Source organism: Arachis hypogaea, chromosome 12 (assembly GCF_003086295.3).
Source record: "Arachis hypogaea cultivar Tifrunner chromosome 12, arahy.Tifrunner.gnm2.J5K5, whole genome shotgun sequence".
Taxonomy (NCBI): domain Eukaryota; kingdom Viridiplantae; phylum Streptophyta; class Magnoliopsida; order Fabales; family Fabaceae; genus Arachis; species Arachis hypogaea.
In genome coordinates, this window is record NC_092047.1 from 16,815,572 (window position 1) to 16,828,985 (window position 13,414).

General features: G+C 35.1%; 1 non-coding gene across 1 annotated transcript; it reads left to right on the forward strand.

The window, feature by feature from the left end:
• Positions 1-778: 778 nt before the first annotated feature.
• Positions 779-886, forward strand: LOC112730892 (small nucleolar RNA R71). Its single transcript, XR_003166695.1, has one exon. It is a non-coding gene; the product is annotated as a small nucleolar RNA R71 (small nucleolar RNA).
• Positions 887-13,414: the final 12,528 nt, after the last annotated feature.

Below are 13,414 nucleotides of genomic sequence, written 5' to 3' on the forward strand. Positions count from 1 at the left end.
CTTTGGGTTCGGCCATACCAAGCAAGGTAATGGCCTTGCACTCTCTTTTTGGATTCTCTTCTGTATTGCTTGGGAGAGTACTAGGAGGGGTTTTAGTGACTTTTTTACTCAGCTGGCCCACTTGTGCCTCCAAATTTCTAATGGAGGACCTTGTTTCATTCATGAAACTTAGAGTGGCCTTAGATTGATCAGAGACTATATTTGCTAAGCTAGATGGATTTTGCTCAGAATTCCCTGTCTGTTGCTGAGTGGATGATGGAAAAGGTTTGCTATTGCTAAACCTGTTTCTTCCACCATTGTTAAAGCCTTTTTGAGGCTTTTGTTGATCTTTCCATGAGAAATTTGGATGATTTCTCCATGAGGGATTATAGGTATTTTCACAGGGTTCCCCCATGTAATTCACCTCTGCTATTGTAGGATTCTCAGGATCATAAGCTTCTTCTTCAGAAGATGCCTCTTGAGTACTGTTGGATGCAGCTTGCATTCCATTCAGACTCTGAGAAATCATATTGACTTGCTGAGTCAATATTTTGTTCTGAGCCAATATGGCATTCAGAGTATCAATTTCAAGAACTCCCTTCCTCTGAGGCGTCCCATTACTCACAGGATTCCTTTCAGAAGTGTACATGAACTGGTTATTAGCAACCATGTCAATGAGTTCCTGAGCTTCTGCAGGTATTTTCTTTAGGTGAATGGATCCACCTGCAGAATGGTCCAGTGACATCTTAGATAATTCAGACAGACCATCATAGAATATATCCAGGATGGTCCATTCTGAAAGCATGTCAGAAGCACACTTTTTGGTCAGTTCCTTATATCTCTCCCAAGCTTCATAGAGGGATTCACCTTCTTTCTGTTTGAAGGTTTGAACATCCACTCTAAGCTTGCTAAGCTTTTGAGGAGGAAAGAACTTGGCTAAGAAAGTCGTGACCAGCTTATCCCAAGAGTTCAGGCTATCTTTAGGTTGAGAGTCCAACCATACTCTAGCTCTGTCTCTTACAACAAACGGGAAAAGCATAAGCCTGTAGACCTTGGGATCAACCCCATTGGTCTTAACAGTATCACAGATCTGCAAGAATTCAGTTAAGAACTGAAAAGGATCTTCAGATGGAAGTCCATGAAACTTGCAGTTCTGTTGCATCAGAGAAACTAATTGAGGTTTTAACTCAAAATTGTTTGCTCCAATGGCAGGGATTGAGATGCTTCTTCCATGTAAATTGGAATTTGGTGCAGTAAAGTCACCAAGCATCTTCCTTGTATTGTTATTATTTTTGGCCATGTCTCCTTTTTCGAAAAATTCTGTCAGATTTTCTCCAGAGAGTTGTGCTTTGGCTTCCCTTAGCTTCCTCTTCAGAGTCCTTTCAGGTTCAGGATTAGCTTCAACAAGAATGTTCTTATCCTTGTTCCTGCTCATATGAAAAAGAAGAAAACAAAAAAGAAAATATGGAATCCTCTATGTCACAGTATAGAGATTCCTCTATGTGAGTAGAAGAAGATAAGAATAGAAGAAGGAAAAGATAAGAATCCAAACACAAGGGAGAGGAGTGGGTTCGAATTCTTAGATGAAGAGGAGTGTTAGCAAATAAATAAATAATTAGAAAGAGATGAGGGGGAGAGAATTTCGAAAATTAAATAAAATAAAATAAAAATATTTTTGTTTTTTTTTTAAAAAATAAAGTTACAATTCGAAAATTTTAAAATGAAGTTAAATTAAAATTAAATCAAATTAAAATTTAAAACAAATAGTTAATTAAAAAGGAATTTTGAAAAAGAGGAAGATGATTGTCGAAAATTAGAGAGAGAATTAGTTAGGTAGTTTTGAAAAGGATATGATTGAAACAAAAAGATAGGATTAGTTTGAAAAAGATTTGAAAATCAATTTTAAAAAGATAAGAGTTTAGAAAAGATTTTGAAATTGATTTTGAAAAAGAAATTTAAAAAAGATTTGATTTTGAAAATTAAAGTTGATTACTTGACTAACAAGAAACAAAAAGATATGATTTAAAATTTAAAGATTGAACCTTTCTTAATAGGCAAGTAACAAACTTAAAATTTTTGAATCAATCACATTAATTGTTAGTAAAGATTTTGAAATTATGAAACAAGATAAGAAAAAGATTTTTGAAAATCAATTTGAAATTTTCGAAAATATGAAAGAAAAAAATGGAAAAGATTTGATTTTTGAAAAAAAATTGAAAAAGATAGAATTTTTAAATTAAAAATTTGATTTGACTCATAAGAAACAACTAAGTTTTAAAATTTTTGAAAAAGTCAACTCAAATTTTCGAAAATTTATGAGAGAAAAAGGGAAAGATTTTTTTGATTTTTGAATTTTTAATGAAGAAAGAGAAAAACAACAAAAAGACTCAATGCATGAAAATTTTGTATCAAAACAAAGGAAACATGCAAGAACACTTTGAATGTCAAGATGAACACCAAGAACACTTTAAAGATCAAGATGAACATCAAGACTTATTTTTGAAAATTTTTAAGAAAAGAAAAACATGCAAGACAAGACACCAAACTTAGAAATTTTCAATGTTAAGACATTAATAATTCAAAAATGCATATGAGAAACAAGAAAAGACACAAAACAAGAATTTTTAAAGATCAAACAAGAAGACTTACCAAGAACAACTTGAAGATCATGAAGAATGCAATGCATGGATTTTTGAAAAATGCAAGAAAGAGATAAACATGCAATTGACACCAAACTTAAAAATTGACTCTAGACTCAAATAAGAAACATCAAATTTTTTGTTTTTATGATTTTATTAAAATTTTTGGTATTTTTCGAAAATTATTTGGAAAAAGCAAAATAAGGATTTCAAAATTTTTAATAGGAATTCCAGGAATCTTGCAATGTTAGTCTAAAGCTCTGGTCCAGGAATTAGACATGGCTTACTAGCCAGCCAAGCTTTCAGTGAAAGCTCCGGTCCAAAACACTAGACATGGCCAATGGCCAGCCAAGCTTTAGCATACAAATCAGGCATACAACAGCTGATACTTCATCCAACTTCATTCTATGCTGATAAGTGGAAGCCCTAGTCCAAATGAATTAGACATGGCTTTACAGCCAGCCAGGCTTCAACATGCTTCATGAAACTTTAGAATTCATTCTTAAAAATTCTGAAGAACATAGAATAATTTATATTTTTTTTTGAAAATTTTTCGAAAAATAAAAAGAATAGAAACAAAAACTTAAAATTAAAATAAAATTACCTAATCTGAGCAACAAGATGAACCGTCAGTTGTCCAAACTTGAACAATCCCCGGCAACGGCGCCAAAAACTTGGTGCACGAAATTGTGATCATCAACAATGGTGCCAATGACTTGGTGCTCTCAAACATGAATAACACTTTGTCACAATTTCGCACAACTAACCAGCAAGTGCACTGGGTCATCCAAGTAATAAACCTTACGTGAGTAAGGGTCGATCCCACGGAGATTGTCGGCTTGAAGCAAGCTATGGTCACCTTGTAAATCTCAGTCAGGCGGATTCAAATGGGTATAGAGAATTGATAATTAAAACATAATTAAAATATAAACTAGGATAGAGATACTTATGTAATTCATTGGTGAGAATTTCAGATAAGCGTATAGAGATGCTTTCGTTCCTCCTGAACCTCTGCTTTCTTGTTGTCTTCATCCAATCATTCCTACTCCTTTCCATGGCAAGCTGTATGTTGGGCATCACCGTTGTCAATGGCTACATCCCGTCCTCTCTATGAAAATGGTCCAATGCGCTGTCACTTCATGGCTAATCATCTGTCGATTCTCGATCATACTGGAATAGGATTTACTATCCTTTTGTGTCTGTCACTACGCCCAGCACTCGCGAGTTTGAAGCTCGTCACAGCCATTCCTTCCCAGATCCTACTCGAAATACCACAGACAAGGTTTAGACTTTTCGGATCTCAGGAATGGTCGTCCATGGGTTCTAACTTATACCACGAAGATTCTAATATCTCGGACTCGGTCCCCTGTATTAGATACCTAAGAGATACTCATTCTATCTCATCTTCATGTAGAACTGAAGTGGTTGTCAGGCACGCGTTCATAGGTGAGAATGGTGATGAGCGTCACATAATCATCACATTCATCATGTTCTTGGGTGCGAATGAATATCTTAGAATAGGAATAAGCTTGAATTGAATAGAAAAACAATAGTACTTCGCATTAATTCATGAGGAACAGCAGAGCTCCACACCTTAATCTATGGTGTGTAGAAACTCTACCGTTGAAAATACATAAGAACAAGGTCCAGGCATGGCCGAATGGCCAGCCTCCCAAAATGGCATATGAATTCGAAAATAGGGAAAAAGACTTCCAATACAATAGTAAAAAGTTCTACTTATACTAAACTAGTTACTAGGGTTACAGAAATAAGTAATTGATGCAGAAAATTACTTCCGGGCCCACTTGGTGTGGGCTTGGGCTTAGCATTGAAGCTTTCACGTGCAGAGGTCTTCCTTGGAGTTAAACGCCAGTTTGTAACCTGTTTCTGGCGTTTAACTCTGCTTTGCAACCTGTTTCTGGCGTTTAACTCCAGAATAGGGCAGAGATCTGGCATTGAATGCCAGTTTGCGTCATTTAAACTCGAGCAAAGTATAAACTATTATATATTGCTGGAAAGCCCTAGATGTCTACTTTCTAACGCAATTGAGAGTGCGCCATGAACGTGTGCCTGACAACCACTTCCGTTCTACCTTAGATTGAATGAGTGTCTCTTAGATCTCTTAATCGGAATCTTCGTGGTGTAAGCTAGAATGATGGCGGCATTCAAGAGAGTCCGGAAAGTCTAAACCTTGTCTGTGGTATTCCGAGTAGGATTCAATGATTGAATGACTGTGACGAGCTTCTAACTCGCGATTGCTGGGCGTAGTGACAGACGCAAAAGGAGGGTGAATCCTATTCTAGCATGATCGGGAACCTCAGATGATTAGCCGTGCCGTGACAGGGCATCTTGGACCATTTTCACAAGAGGAGGGGATGTAGCCACTGACAACAGTGATGCCCTTGCATAAAGCCAGCCATAGAAAGGAGTAAGACTGATTGTATGAAGATAGCAGGAAAGCGGAGGTTCAGAGGAACGATTGCATCTCCATACGCTTATCTGAAATTCTCACCAATGATTTACATAAGTATTTCTATCCTTCTTTTATTACTACATTTCAAAAACTACATAACTATTTTATATCTGCCTGTCTGAGATTTACAAGGTGACCATAGCTTGCTTCATACCAACAATCTCCGTGGGATTCGACCCTTACTCACGTAAGGTATTACTTGGATGACCCAGTGCACTTGCTGGTTAGTTATGCGAAGTTGTAAAGATATGTTTAGACCATGGTTCTGTGCATCCGTTTTTGGTGCCATCGCCAGGGAATCAATTTCGAACAATAATTCACAACCTGAGTAACAATTTCGCATACCAGTGGGGTGTCTCCCACCTAGCACTTTTAGTTAAAGTCCTTAAGTTGGACATTTGATGAGCTCCTTGTCATAGTGGCTTGTGCTTGAACTCATCTTGAAACTTTCACAAACGCTTGGACTTCCAATGAGCTTCAACATCTTCAGATAAATTCACTAAGCCTTGATAAAGTTCTCCACAAGCTTTGAGCTCCCAAAGTCGATCCTCTTGTATGCCCGGATCCCAAATCTTGTTTCTACACCCGTCTGTAAGTTGATCATCATGATTCCATCCGGGTGGTTTAGCCTTGGAATTCTCGTGTAAGCACCCATACATCCTCCTGGACCCATTCACTTTGGTTCTATACCAACCATTGTTATCAAACCTTGAGCGTGCAACCATCATGAACCTAGAGTGATGTTTCCAACCACTACACAATTCTCCCTTACTCTTCAATCCGCAAAGAGATCTAAGTTGACCATCTGTTTCAAGCGACCCATATTCAAGTGGAATTAGAAAGCCTAGAGATAAGAGATTTATCCACTTTAATGGTGTAAAGGATGATGGTGACTTAGGAAGGGTGACCTCCCCACACTTTGACAAAGCAAGGTCCACTCCCGTGTGCTCCACTTTGATGATCTCCACCTCTTGACAAGCTTTTTCAACATTAACCTCGTCTTCAAGTTCAATGGGAGTGGATTCAATTGTGAATAGAAATTCATTGATTCCTGAATCTATCTCTTGATCAACCTCCTCCAAGTTTTCAACCATGACATGCCTTAGAGGTTGTACACCCTCCTCAACATCAAATTCAAACGTCTTGGAAGGAGGCTCTATGACTTGAGTTTCCCATGGAGGTTCTGCATCTCCTAAGTCCTCAACCACTTCCTCTTCTTCAATAATTTCGGCGTTCTCCACTTTCTCTAGTATAAAATCCAGCCCCTCCTCGATGACTTTCACCTCTTGACAACTTTCATCAAGGGTCTCTCCTACCTCTACTTTTCGGGCCTCCTCTTGCTTCTCTTGAAGTATGTATGCGTGAACCCGATCCATTACGTCCCTAAGACGATCCCTTCTCTCTTGTTCCATGTCAATAGCGTAATTGGGATCATGTTGCTCTTGGATTGTTGGATATGGGTGAAAAGTAAGTGCACCAGAGCTTGAGGGATGAGTATTGGGGGTAAAGGATGGATACATACGGGATATAAGAGCTTGGAGAGTAGAAGTGAGACCGGTGAAAGTAGAAATGAGTGTGGTTTGAAGCTCCTGTTGCCCTTGACGAATAACACTAAAGGTATCATCTATGGGAGCTTGGGGTAGATAGGAGGGTTTATTTGTTGGGAGAGAGGGCTCATAATGGGAAGGTGGTTCTTCTTGGGAAGGATATGAAGATGGTGAATATTGAGGTGGTGGTTCTTAGGGGTAATTATGTTGGAATTGGGGTGGGTTTATGTATGGTTCATATGGTTCATATGGTGGTTGGTTAGGTGGATATGGACTGGGGTCATATGGAGGCGAATGGTGGAAAGGGGCTTGTGAGTATGGGGGTTCAAAGCTATGTTGAGGAGGGGGTTCATAGGCATATGGTGGGGCTTGTTGGTAACTACAAGGGGGTCCACCATATCCATCGTCTTGGTACGCACCTTGGAATGGCTCTTGCTCGTAGTAAGTTGGAGGGGGTTGTTGCCAAGAGGGTTGATCAAATCCTTGTGGCTCCTCCCATCTTTGATGGTCCCATCCTTGATGCAAGCTTTCATTGTAATCTCCTCTTCCTACAACATGATTGTAACCAAACTCATAGCCAAAGGGGTGAGAATTCATAGTATCAAGAGAAAATAAAAATAAAAACTAATAAGGAAAAATGAAACTAAACTCCTAGAACTAGAAACAACTAACAAAAAAATGAAAAAGCAAAATTATTCACAATATTCACAATAACCAATAATAAGGCACGCGTTTGCAACTCCCCGGTAACGACGCCATTTTGATGAGCGGATTTTTGACGGCTTAGAATTCCTCAATGAATTCTCGTTACAAGTATAGTTTCTAAACTAACAAATAATCCTTTCATGCAAAAATTTGTTTGTCACAAGTAACAAACCCCAATAAAAATAATAACCGAAGTATTCAAACCTCGGGTCGTCTCTCAAGGAATTGCAGGAAAGTATGTTACTATTGGTTACGGGATGGTATATTTTTGGATTTTTAAATGTTGAACAAGGAATGTAAATGATAAGAAAATAAACTAATAATTATGAAAAGTCCTAGCAAGGATTGATAATTAGAAGTCCTATCCTCATTATCATCATCAATTGTGACAAGAATCGTCCATTGTTCCACTTAGTCAACCTCTAACTATGAAGGAAAGTCAAGTGGAAATAATCAATTTGATTCCTCAAGTCCTAGTCAACTCCTAAGGAAAGACTAGCTTTAGTGGAATTCAAATCAACTAGCAACTTTTAATTGCTAATCAACAAAAGAGTTTGATAACTCAAGAGTCTCCAATTACTCAATCCAAGCTAAGAACATAAAAAGCTAACTTAAAATCCAACCAAACATTTTATCAAACACTTGGAAGGCGCAAAATAAAAGCATAGAAAAGCAATAAGAGAATGTAAAATCTAAAATCAATAATTGCAAAATCAATGATAACAAATAAAGGAAGAAGCAATAAACATGAAATACCTCAAATTGCATTAAATAGAAAATCAAATCTAACATGAGAATTCATAAACTAAATTGGCAACATAAAGTAATCAATAAGGGAAATAAATAAACTAGAATGCTAAGACAAAAAAAAGTAGAAAAGAAACTAAATTAAACTAAGATAGAAATCTAAAATTAAGAAAAATTAAAACTAAGAACCCTAAAATCTAGAGTGAGGAAGAGAGCCTCTCTCTTTAGAAACTACATCTAAAACCTAATTTTTGTGAATGAAAGTTGTTTTCATGATTCCCCCACTCTGCAGCTTCTATTCTGTGTTTTCGGGTTTGGAACTAAGCCAAAAAGAGCCCAGAAATCGCCCTCAGCATTTTTTGATACGTGCAGCACGTGGCTCTGTCACGCGTACGCGTCGCTGAACTTTTGCAAGGTCATGCATACGCGTGATGCACGCGTGCGCATCGCTTAACTGCATGGCAACTATGGCAAACTGCATATCATTTTGAAACCCCAGATGTTAGCTTTCCAACGCAACTGGAACTGCCTCATTTGGACCTCTGTAGCTCAAGTTATGATCTATATAGTACGAATAGGTCAGGCTTGATAGTTTAGCAATTCCTTCAATTTCTTGTATTCCTTCCACTTTTGCATGCTTCCTTTCCATTCTCTAAGCCATTCCTGCCCTATAAATCCTGAAAATACTTAACAAACATATCACGGCATCGAATGGTAATAAGAGAGGATTAAAATTAGCAAATTTAAGGCCAAAGAAGCATGTTTTCAATCATAGCACAAAATTAGGAAGGAAAATGTAAAACATGCGAATTATATGAATACGTGTGAGTTTAGTGGATAAAATCCACTCAATTAAGTATAAAATGTACCACGAAATAGTGGTGCATCAAAGTCCCTAAAAATCTTAAGTGGCAACCAAAAAGAAAGAAACAGAAGAAGGTCTGTTTGAAATTTGCACTAGTTAATCAAGATGGGAACAACACTGAATCTGTTTCTCCAGATGCTGATCTTGCACCAGTGTCTACTCCTCCAATTTAGGTTCAATAGTTTATAAATTAATTTTTAGTCAGTTTTTATTCTTGTAATTCTAGGTTAAGGGTGACTAGAACCTATTTCATGGTTTAGGTTGGAACCTCTGGTTTGACTCACAACAACCCCAAGGCTCAGAAGCCTACTTCAGATGAAATTAGGGTAAGATATAGATGCTTATGTTGTGAAATGTGATTGGTACTTAATAGTTGTTCATATTTTTTGCATCTTGGTTTTTGGCACTAAATCAGGCTAAGGCTAAAAAGAATAAGAAAAAGATGCCAAAGAGACCACATATCCCATAAGATGAATAGGAGAAAATTTCAATCATTCAATTTGCTCCTCTAATGGTAAATTCTCTTTTCCACTCATTTTGGCCTACTACATTATTGTGAAACTTATTTTAGAGGAACTAATTAACTCTTGTGCATGTTATTGCATAGTAATCTCAAAATGAACTTGCACCATCAGTCTAGCCAACTCCTGGATTCAGGCCTAAGCAGAGGACTTTTAGGCCATCGGCTCCTCTGAATCTACGACCATCAAACGTTCATGGACTTACTCAGCCTGTACCAACTCAGATTCAATCACCTGTAACAATTAGGCCTGTCTCAACTGAGACTCCATCGAGCCAGCTTACCACTGCACCAAAAAATTCTGAGGCCATCTCCAAAAAAACAATGATTACAGTAAGTGGAGGAACTTTCTCAAGATTATTCAAGTTCATTCCAACACCAAATTCTAGGCCACTTAGGTAAATTTAGTTATTTAGGATGGTTATCTCATAAATCAAGGACTTTAATTATATGTTTTTAACTGTTTGTGTTTTCTTGTTGTTACTCTTGAATTTGAAAAACTGGTATTTAACTAAGGCATGATTTGTAATACATTTTGGACAAGGCCTCACATAGTTTGTGAGTTACATTTTGAAAACTTTGTCATTATGAAATGATAATATCTTATCTTAGTGTAAATGTGTCATATTATTATATTTTCTACTACTTCAATCCTTAATTCTGTCAATCAATAATACAGAAGTAATCAAATATGAAAAACAGGGATAACCTAATAGATTTTTTCTATTAATCCAGGATCATAGTTTATTACAATTTTATAGTCAAATCTTTTCTTGTACTCTCAAATTGTACCACTTACAAAACATTAAAATTACACTAACAAAAGCATACTAATATGTGCATTAGTAATTAAAATAAATTCTTTTGCTATTATAATGCCTAACAAAAGTAACTCAAACACTTTTTACATTTAAGAGCACTGCTATAATTATCAACATTTTTGCATTCAACCATCTTCATTTCTATCATTCTTCCATCTTTTTTATTGGGTCTGCAACTCTATATTGTGTGGCCACTTTATCAATACCAAAAGAGGCAATATACTCATCTAGTCAAACAAAGTATTTACAATATGGTGTGTTATTCTATAGCAAAGTTGCCTATTGTTAAACTACAAAAATCACCAATTAACTCAAAAAATCTAAACAACTAAAACATAAAAATTACCTTAAAATAAGAACAAAAAAAAGCTTCCTTAGATTATGTGAAATGCCATATTCGAATAAGATGGCGTACATTTTACAATTGTACATTGGAGAAACAAATTTCTTTTTTCTCCTCCTCGACGCTCTTTTGAGACTGCTTCCACCAGTACTTATCCGAGTGCTCCAACTCTCCTCAAACCCACCATATCTTTTCTCGCGACTACATAAAAAATCAGTATTTGCAGTACCCATATCCACTGTTGCGGAGTCTTTTCACATAGATTGAGGATGAAAATTCTACTCTTTCAATCATTTGAAGAAGGGCTTTTATGAGTGTCAAACGACGACGTTTGAGTTGCAAAGAGGGGGTTTTTAGTCCCTGCAACTATTGACATGTGGTACTTGGCATTGACACATTAAACTCCACTAGACACGTCAGATAGAAAACTCGTTGCTAACCGGTTGCAAGGGTCGATTTGTCCAATTTTGTTGATGGGTGGGGGCCTGATTGAAATTTAAGGATGATTAGGATGCGATATGTCTCACAAAGAAATAGTTAGAGGCCGATAAATATATTTACCCATAAATAAAAAAATAAGATCGATTGCCAAGGTTTTTATTAACTAAAAAGAGAAACGAAACATACTTTATTTTAACATGAAGACAAACAATTTCACAATGAGAATACACATATGTATTTATGTATACATTCTTATATTTTTTAAAAATGTTAATACTTGCCCCACATAACATTTTGTTCATGGATTTGTTCGTGACTTTGAGACTAGGCTATTATAGATGTTATCAGAGTCAATTACTAGGGTAACAAAACAGGCTGAACATGCCGAGCCGATATATTGACTTACCAAAAAGGCGGATTAGACTAAAATTTATAACCCATCAAATAAAAATAATATTTGCCAAAGGTATAAGTTTTGGCGGGATGGTACGAACTGGTTCGTCGGGGCAAAGGTTTTTTTTACTTTGTATAAAAGAGTGATTATATATATATATATATATAATTATACGATTTTTAAACATATTTTATTTTTACTTTTTTTTTATTATTTTTTTTGTTATTAACTTTGTTTATTTTATTTTATTTTATATTCTCGTCTATGTGTTCAAGTTACGTGACTTATTTTTTAAAATAAAAATAATTTTATTAATAGATATTATTACGAATAATTCTATTAAAGTTTTTAAATTCAGAAAAAATAATAAAAAATTTATATTATAATTTGATTATTTTTTATTTGTATTTAATTTTTTAATTATATTTTTAAATTATTTTTATTATTTTTGTAAAAAAGAAAATTAGGAAGATTTACCCGTTGTTCCACCATAAAACGGAGCATATTAGCATTTTAAGTTTGCTTTATAGCTCGTCCCAATTTTTGGACGAACCTTAGAATGGCCTATTCACTTTGCCACCCGTATTAATGACAGGATCAATGTGCTAACAAAGACGCTGAATCATTAGAAGGTGAAATACAAAGGATCACACTAATTAGGGAGCAAAACAAAACATGCTTTATAAATATAATCTTAATTTTCAAGTCGATATGTAAATACGAGTTCTGCAACCTATAGTGGTATTATCTGGAATTCTCTCAATAATTTTATAGTAGCTTTTTTATTAGAAATATAATAATCTGAGTGTTTTTTTTTATTAGTTTAAATTTTTAAAAGAAATGATTTTATAACATAATATTAAAAATTTTATTACAAAAGTCTAAAATTTAATTCATGTTATTCTAAAAAAGAAAAAAAAAATCAATATCTATTTAAACTTTTGGAAGAATTGATTTGACATTTTCAATGTCCATTTGAATTCACGATATGTATGAACTCCAACACAATCCTTATCCTCTTGTGCAGTGGCAGAATAAAAAAATTTTATAAGAAGGCGGCTAAACTAAATATAAAATAAATTAAAAAATAATATAACAAAAATTAACAAAGATATAATTTATAACATATATATCAAATTAATAATTATATTATATAAAAAGTTAATATTTAACTATATATTTTAATATTTTAGTATTTTTAACTTGTTTGGTGATATTTTATAAAATTAAAATTATTAATTATAATTTTATTTTATTTGAATCACCTTAATTTATAATTAGGCTAGCTTATTATTTTTGTTTTAGTCCAACCCATATTAATTACAAGTTTATTACACATTTAATTATTTATATATTTATATTCTTTTGTTTATTATATACGATATTGTTCGCTTTAGCACACAAGGCCTCACGGTTTTGTCTTTGACGATAGGGATGATAGCTGAAGCCTCTTCACACTCACTCGTCAAAACGCGTCATACTCGGAAGAGGTATCCACACCCTTATAAGGCATGCTTCGTTCCCCTTTCCAACCGATGTGGGACCTTACAATCCACCCCTCTAAGGGAGTCTAGCGTCCTCGCTGGCACATCAATTTGGACTCCGATTCTGATACCATCTGTAACAACTCAAACCATCCGCTAGCACGATATTGTCTGCTTTGGCACACAAAATCTCACGGTTTTGCCATTGACAATAGAAATGATAGCCAAAATCCCTCACACTCATTCGTCAAAACGCGTCATGTTAGAAAAAAATATCCACACCCTTATAAGGCATGCTTCGTTCTCTTCTCCAATCGATATAGACTTTACATTTTAAATATTACTTGCTACTACTATATTACAATACATTATAAATATTAAGTTATTAGCATAATATTTTTTGAGTGTCTAATATATTAATATATATTTAATCCATAGTACATATATTTTATATAA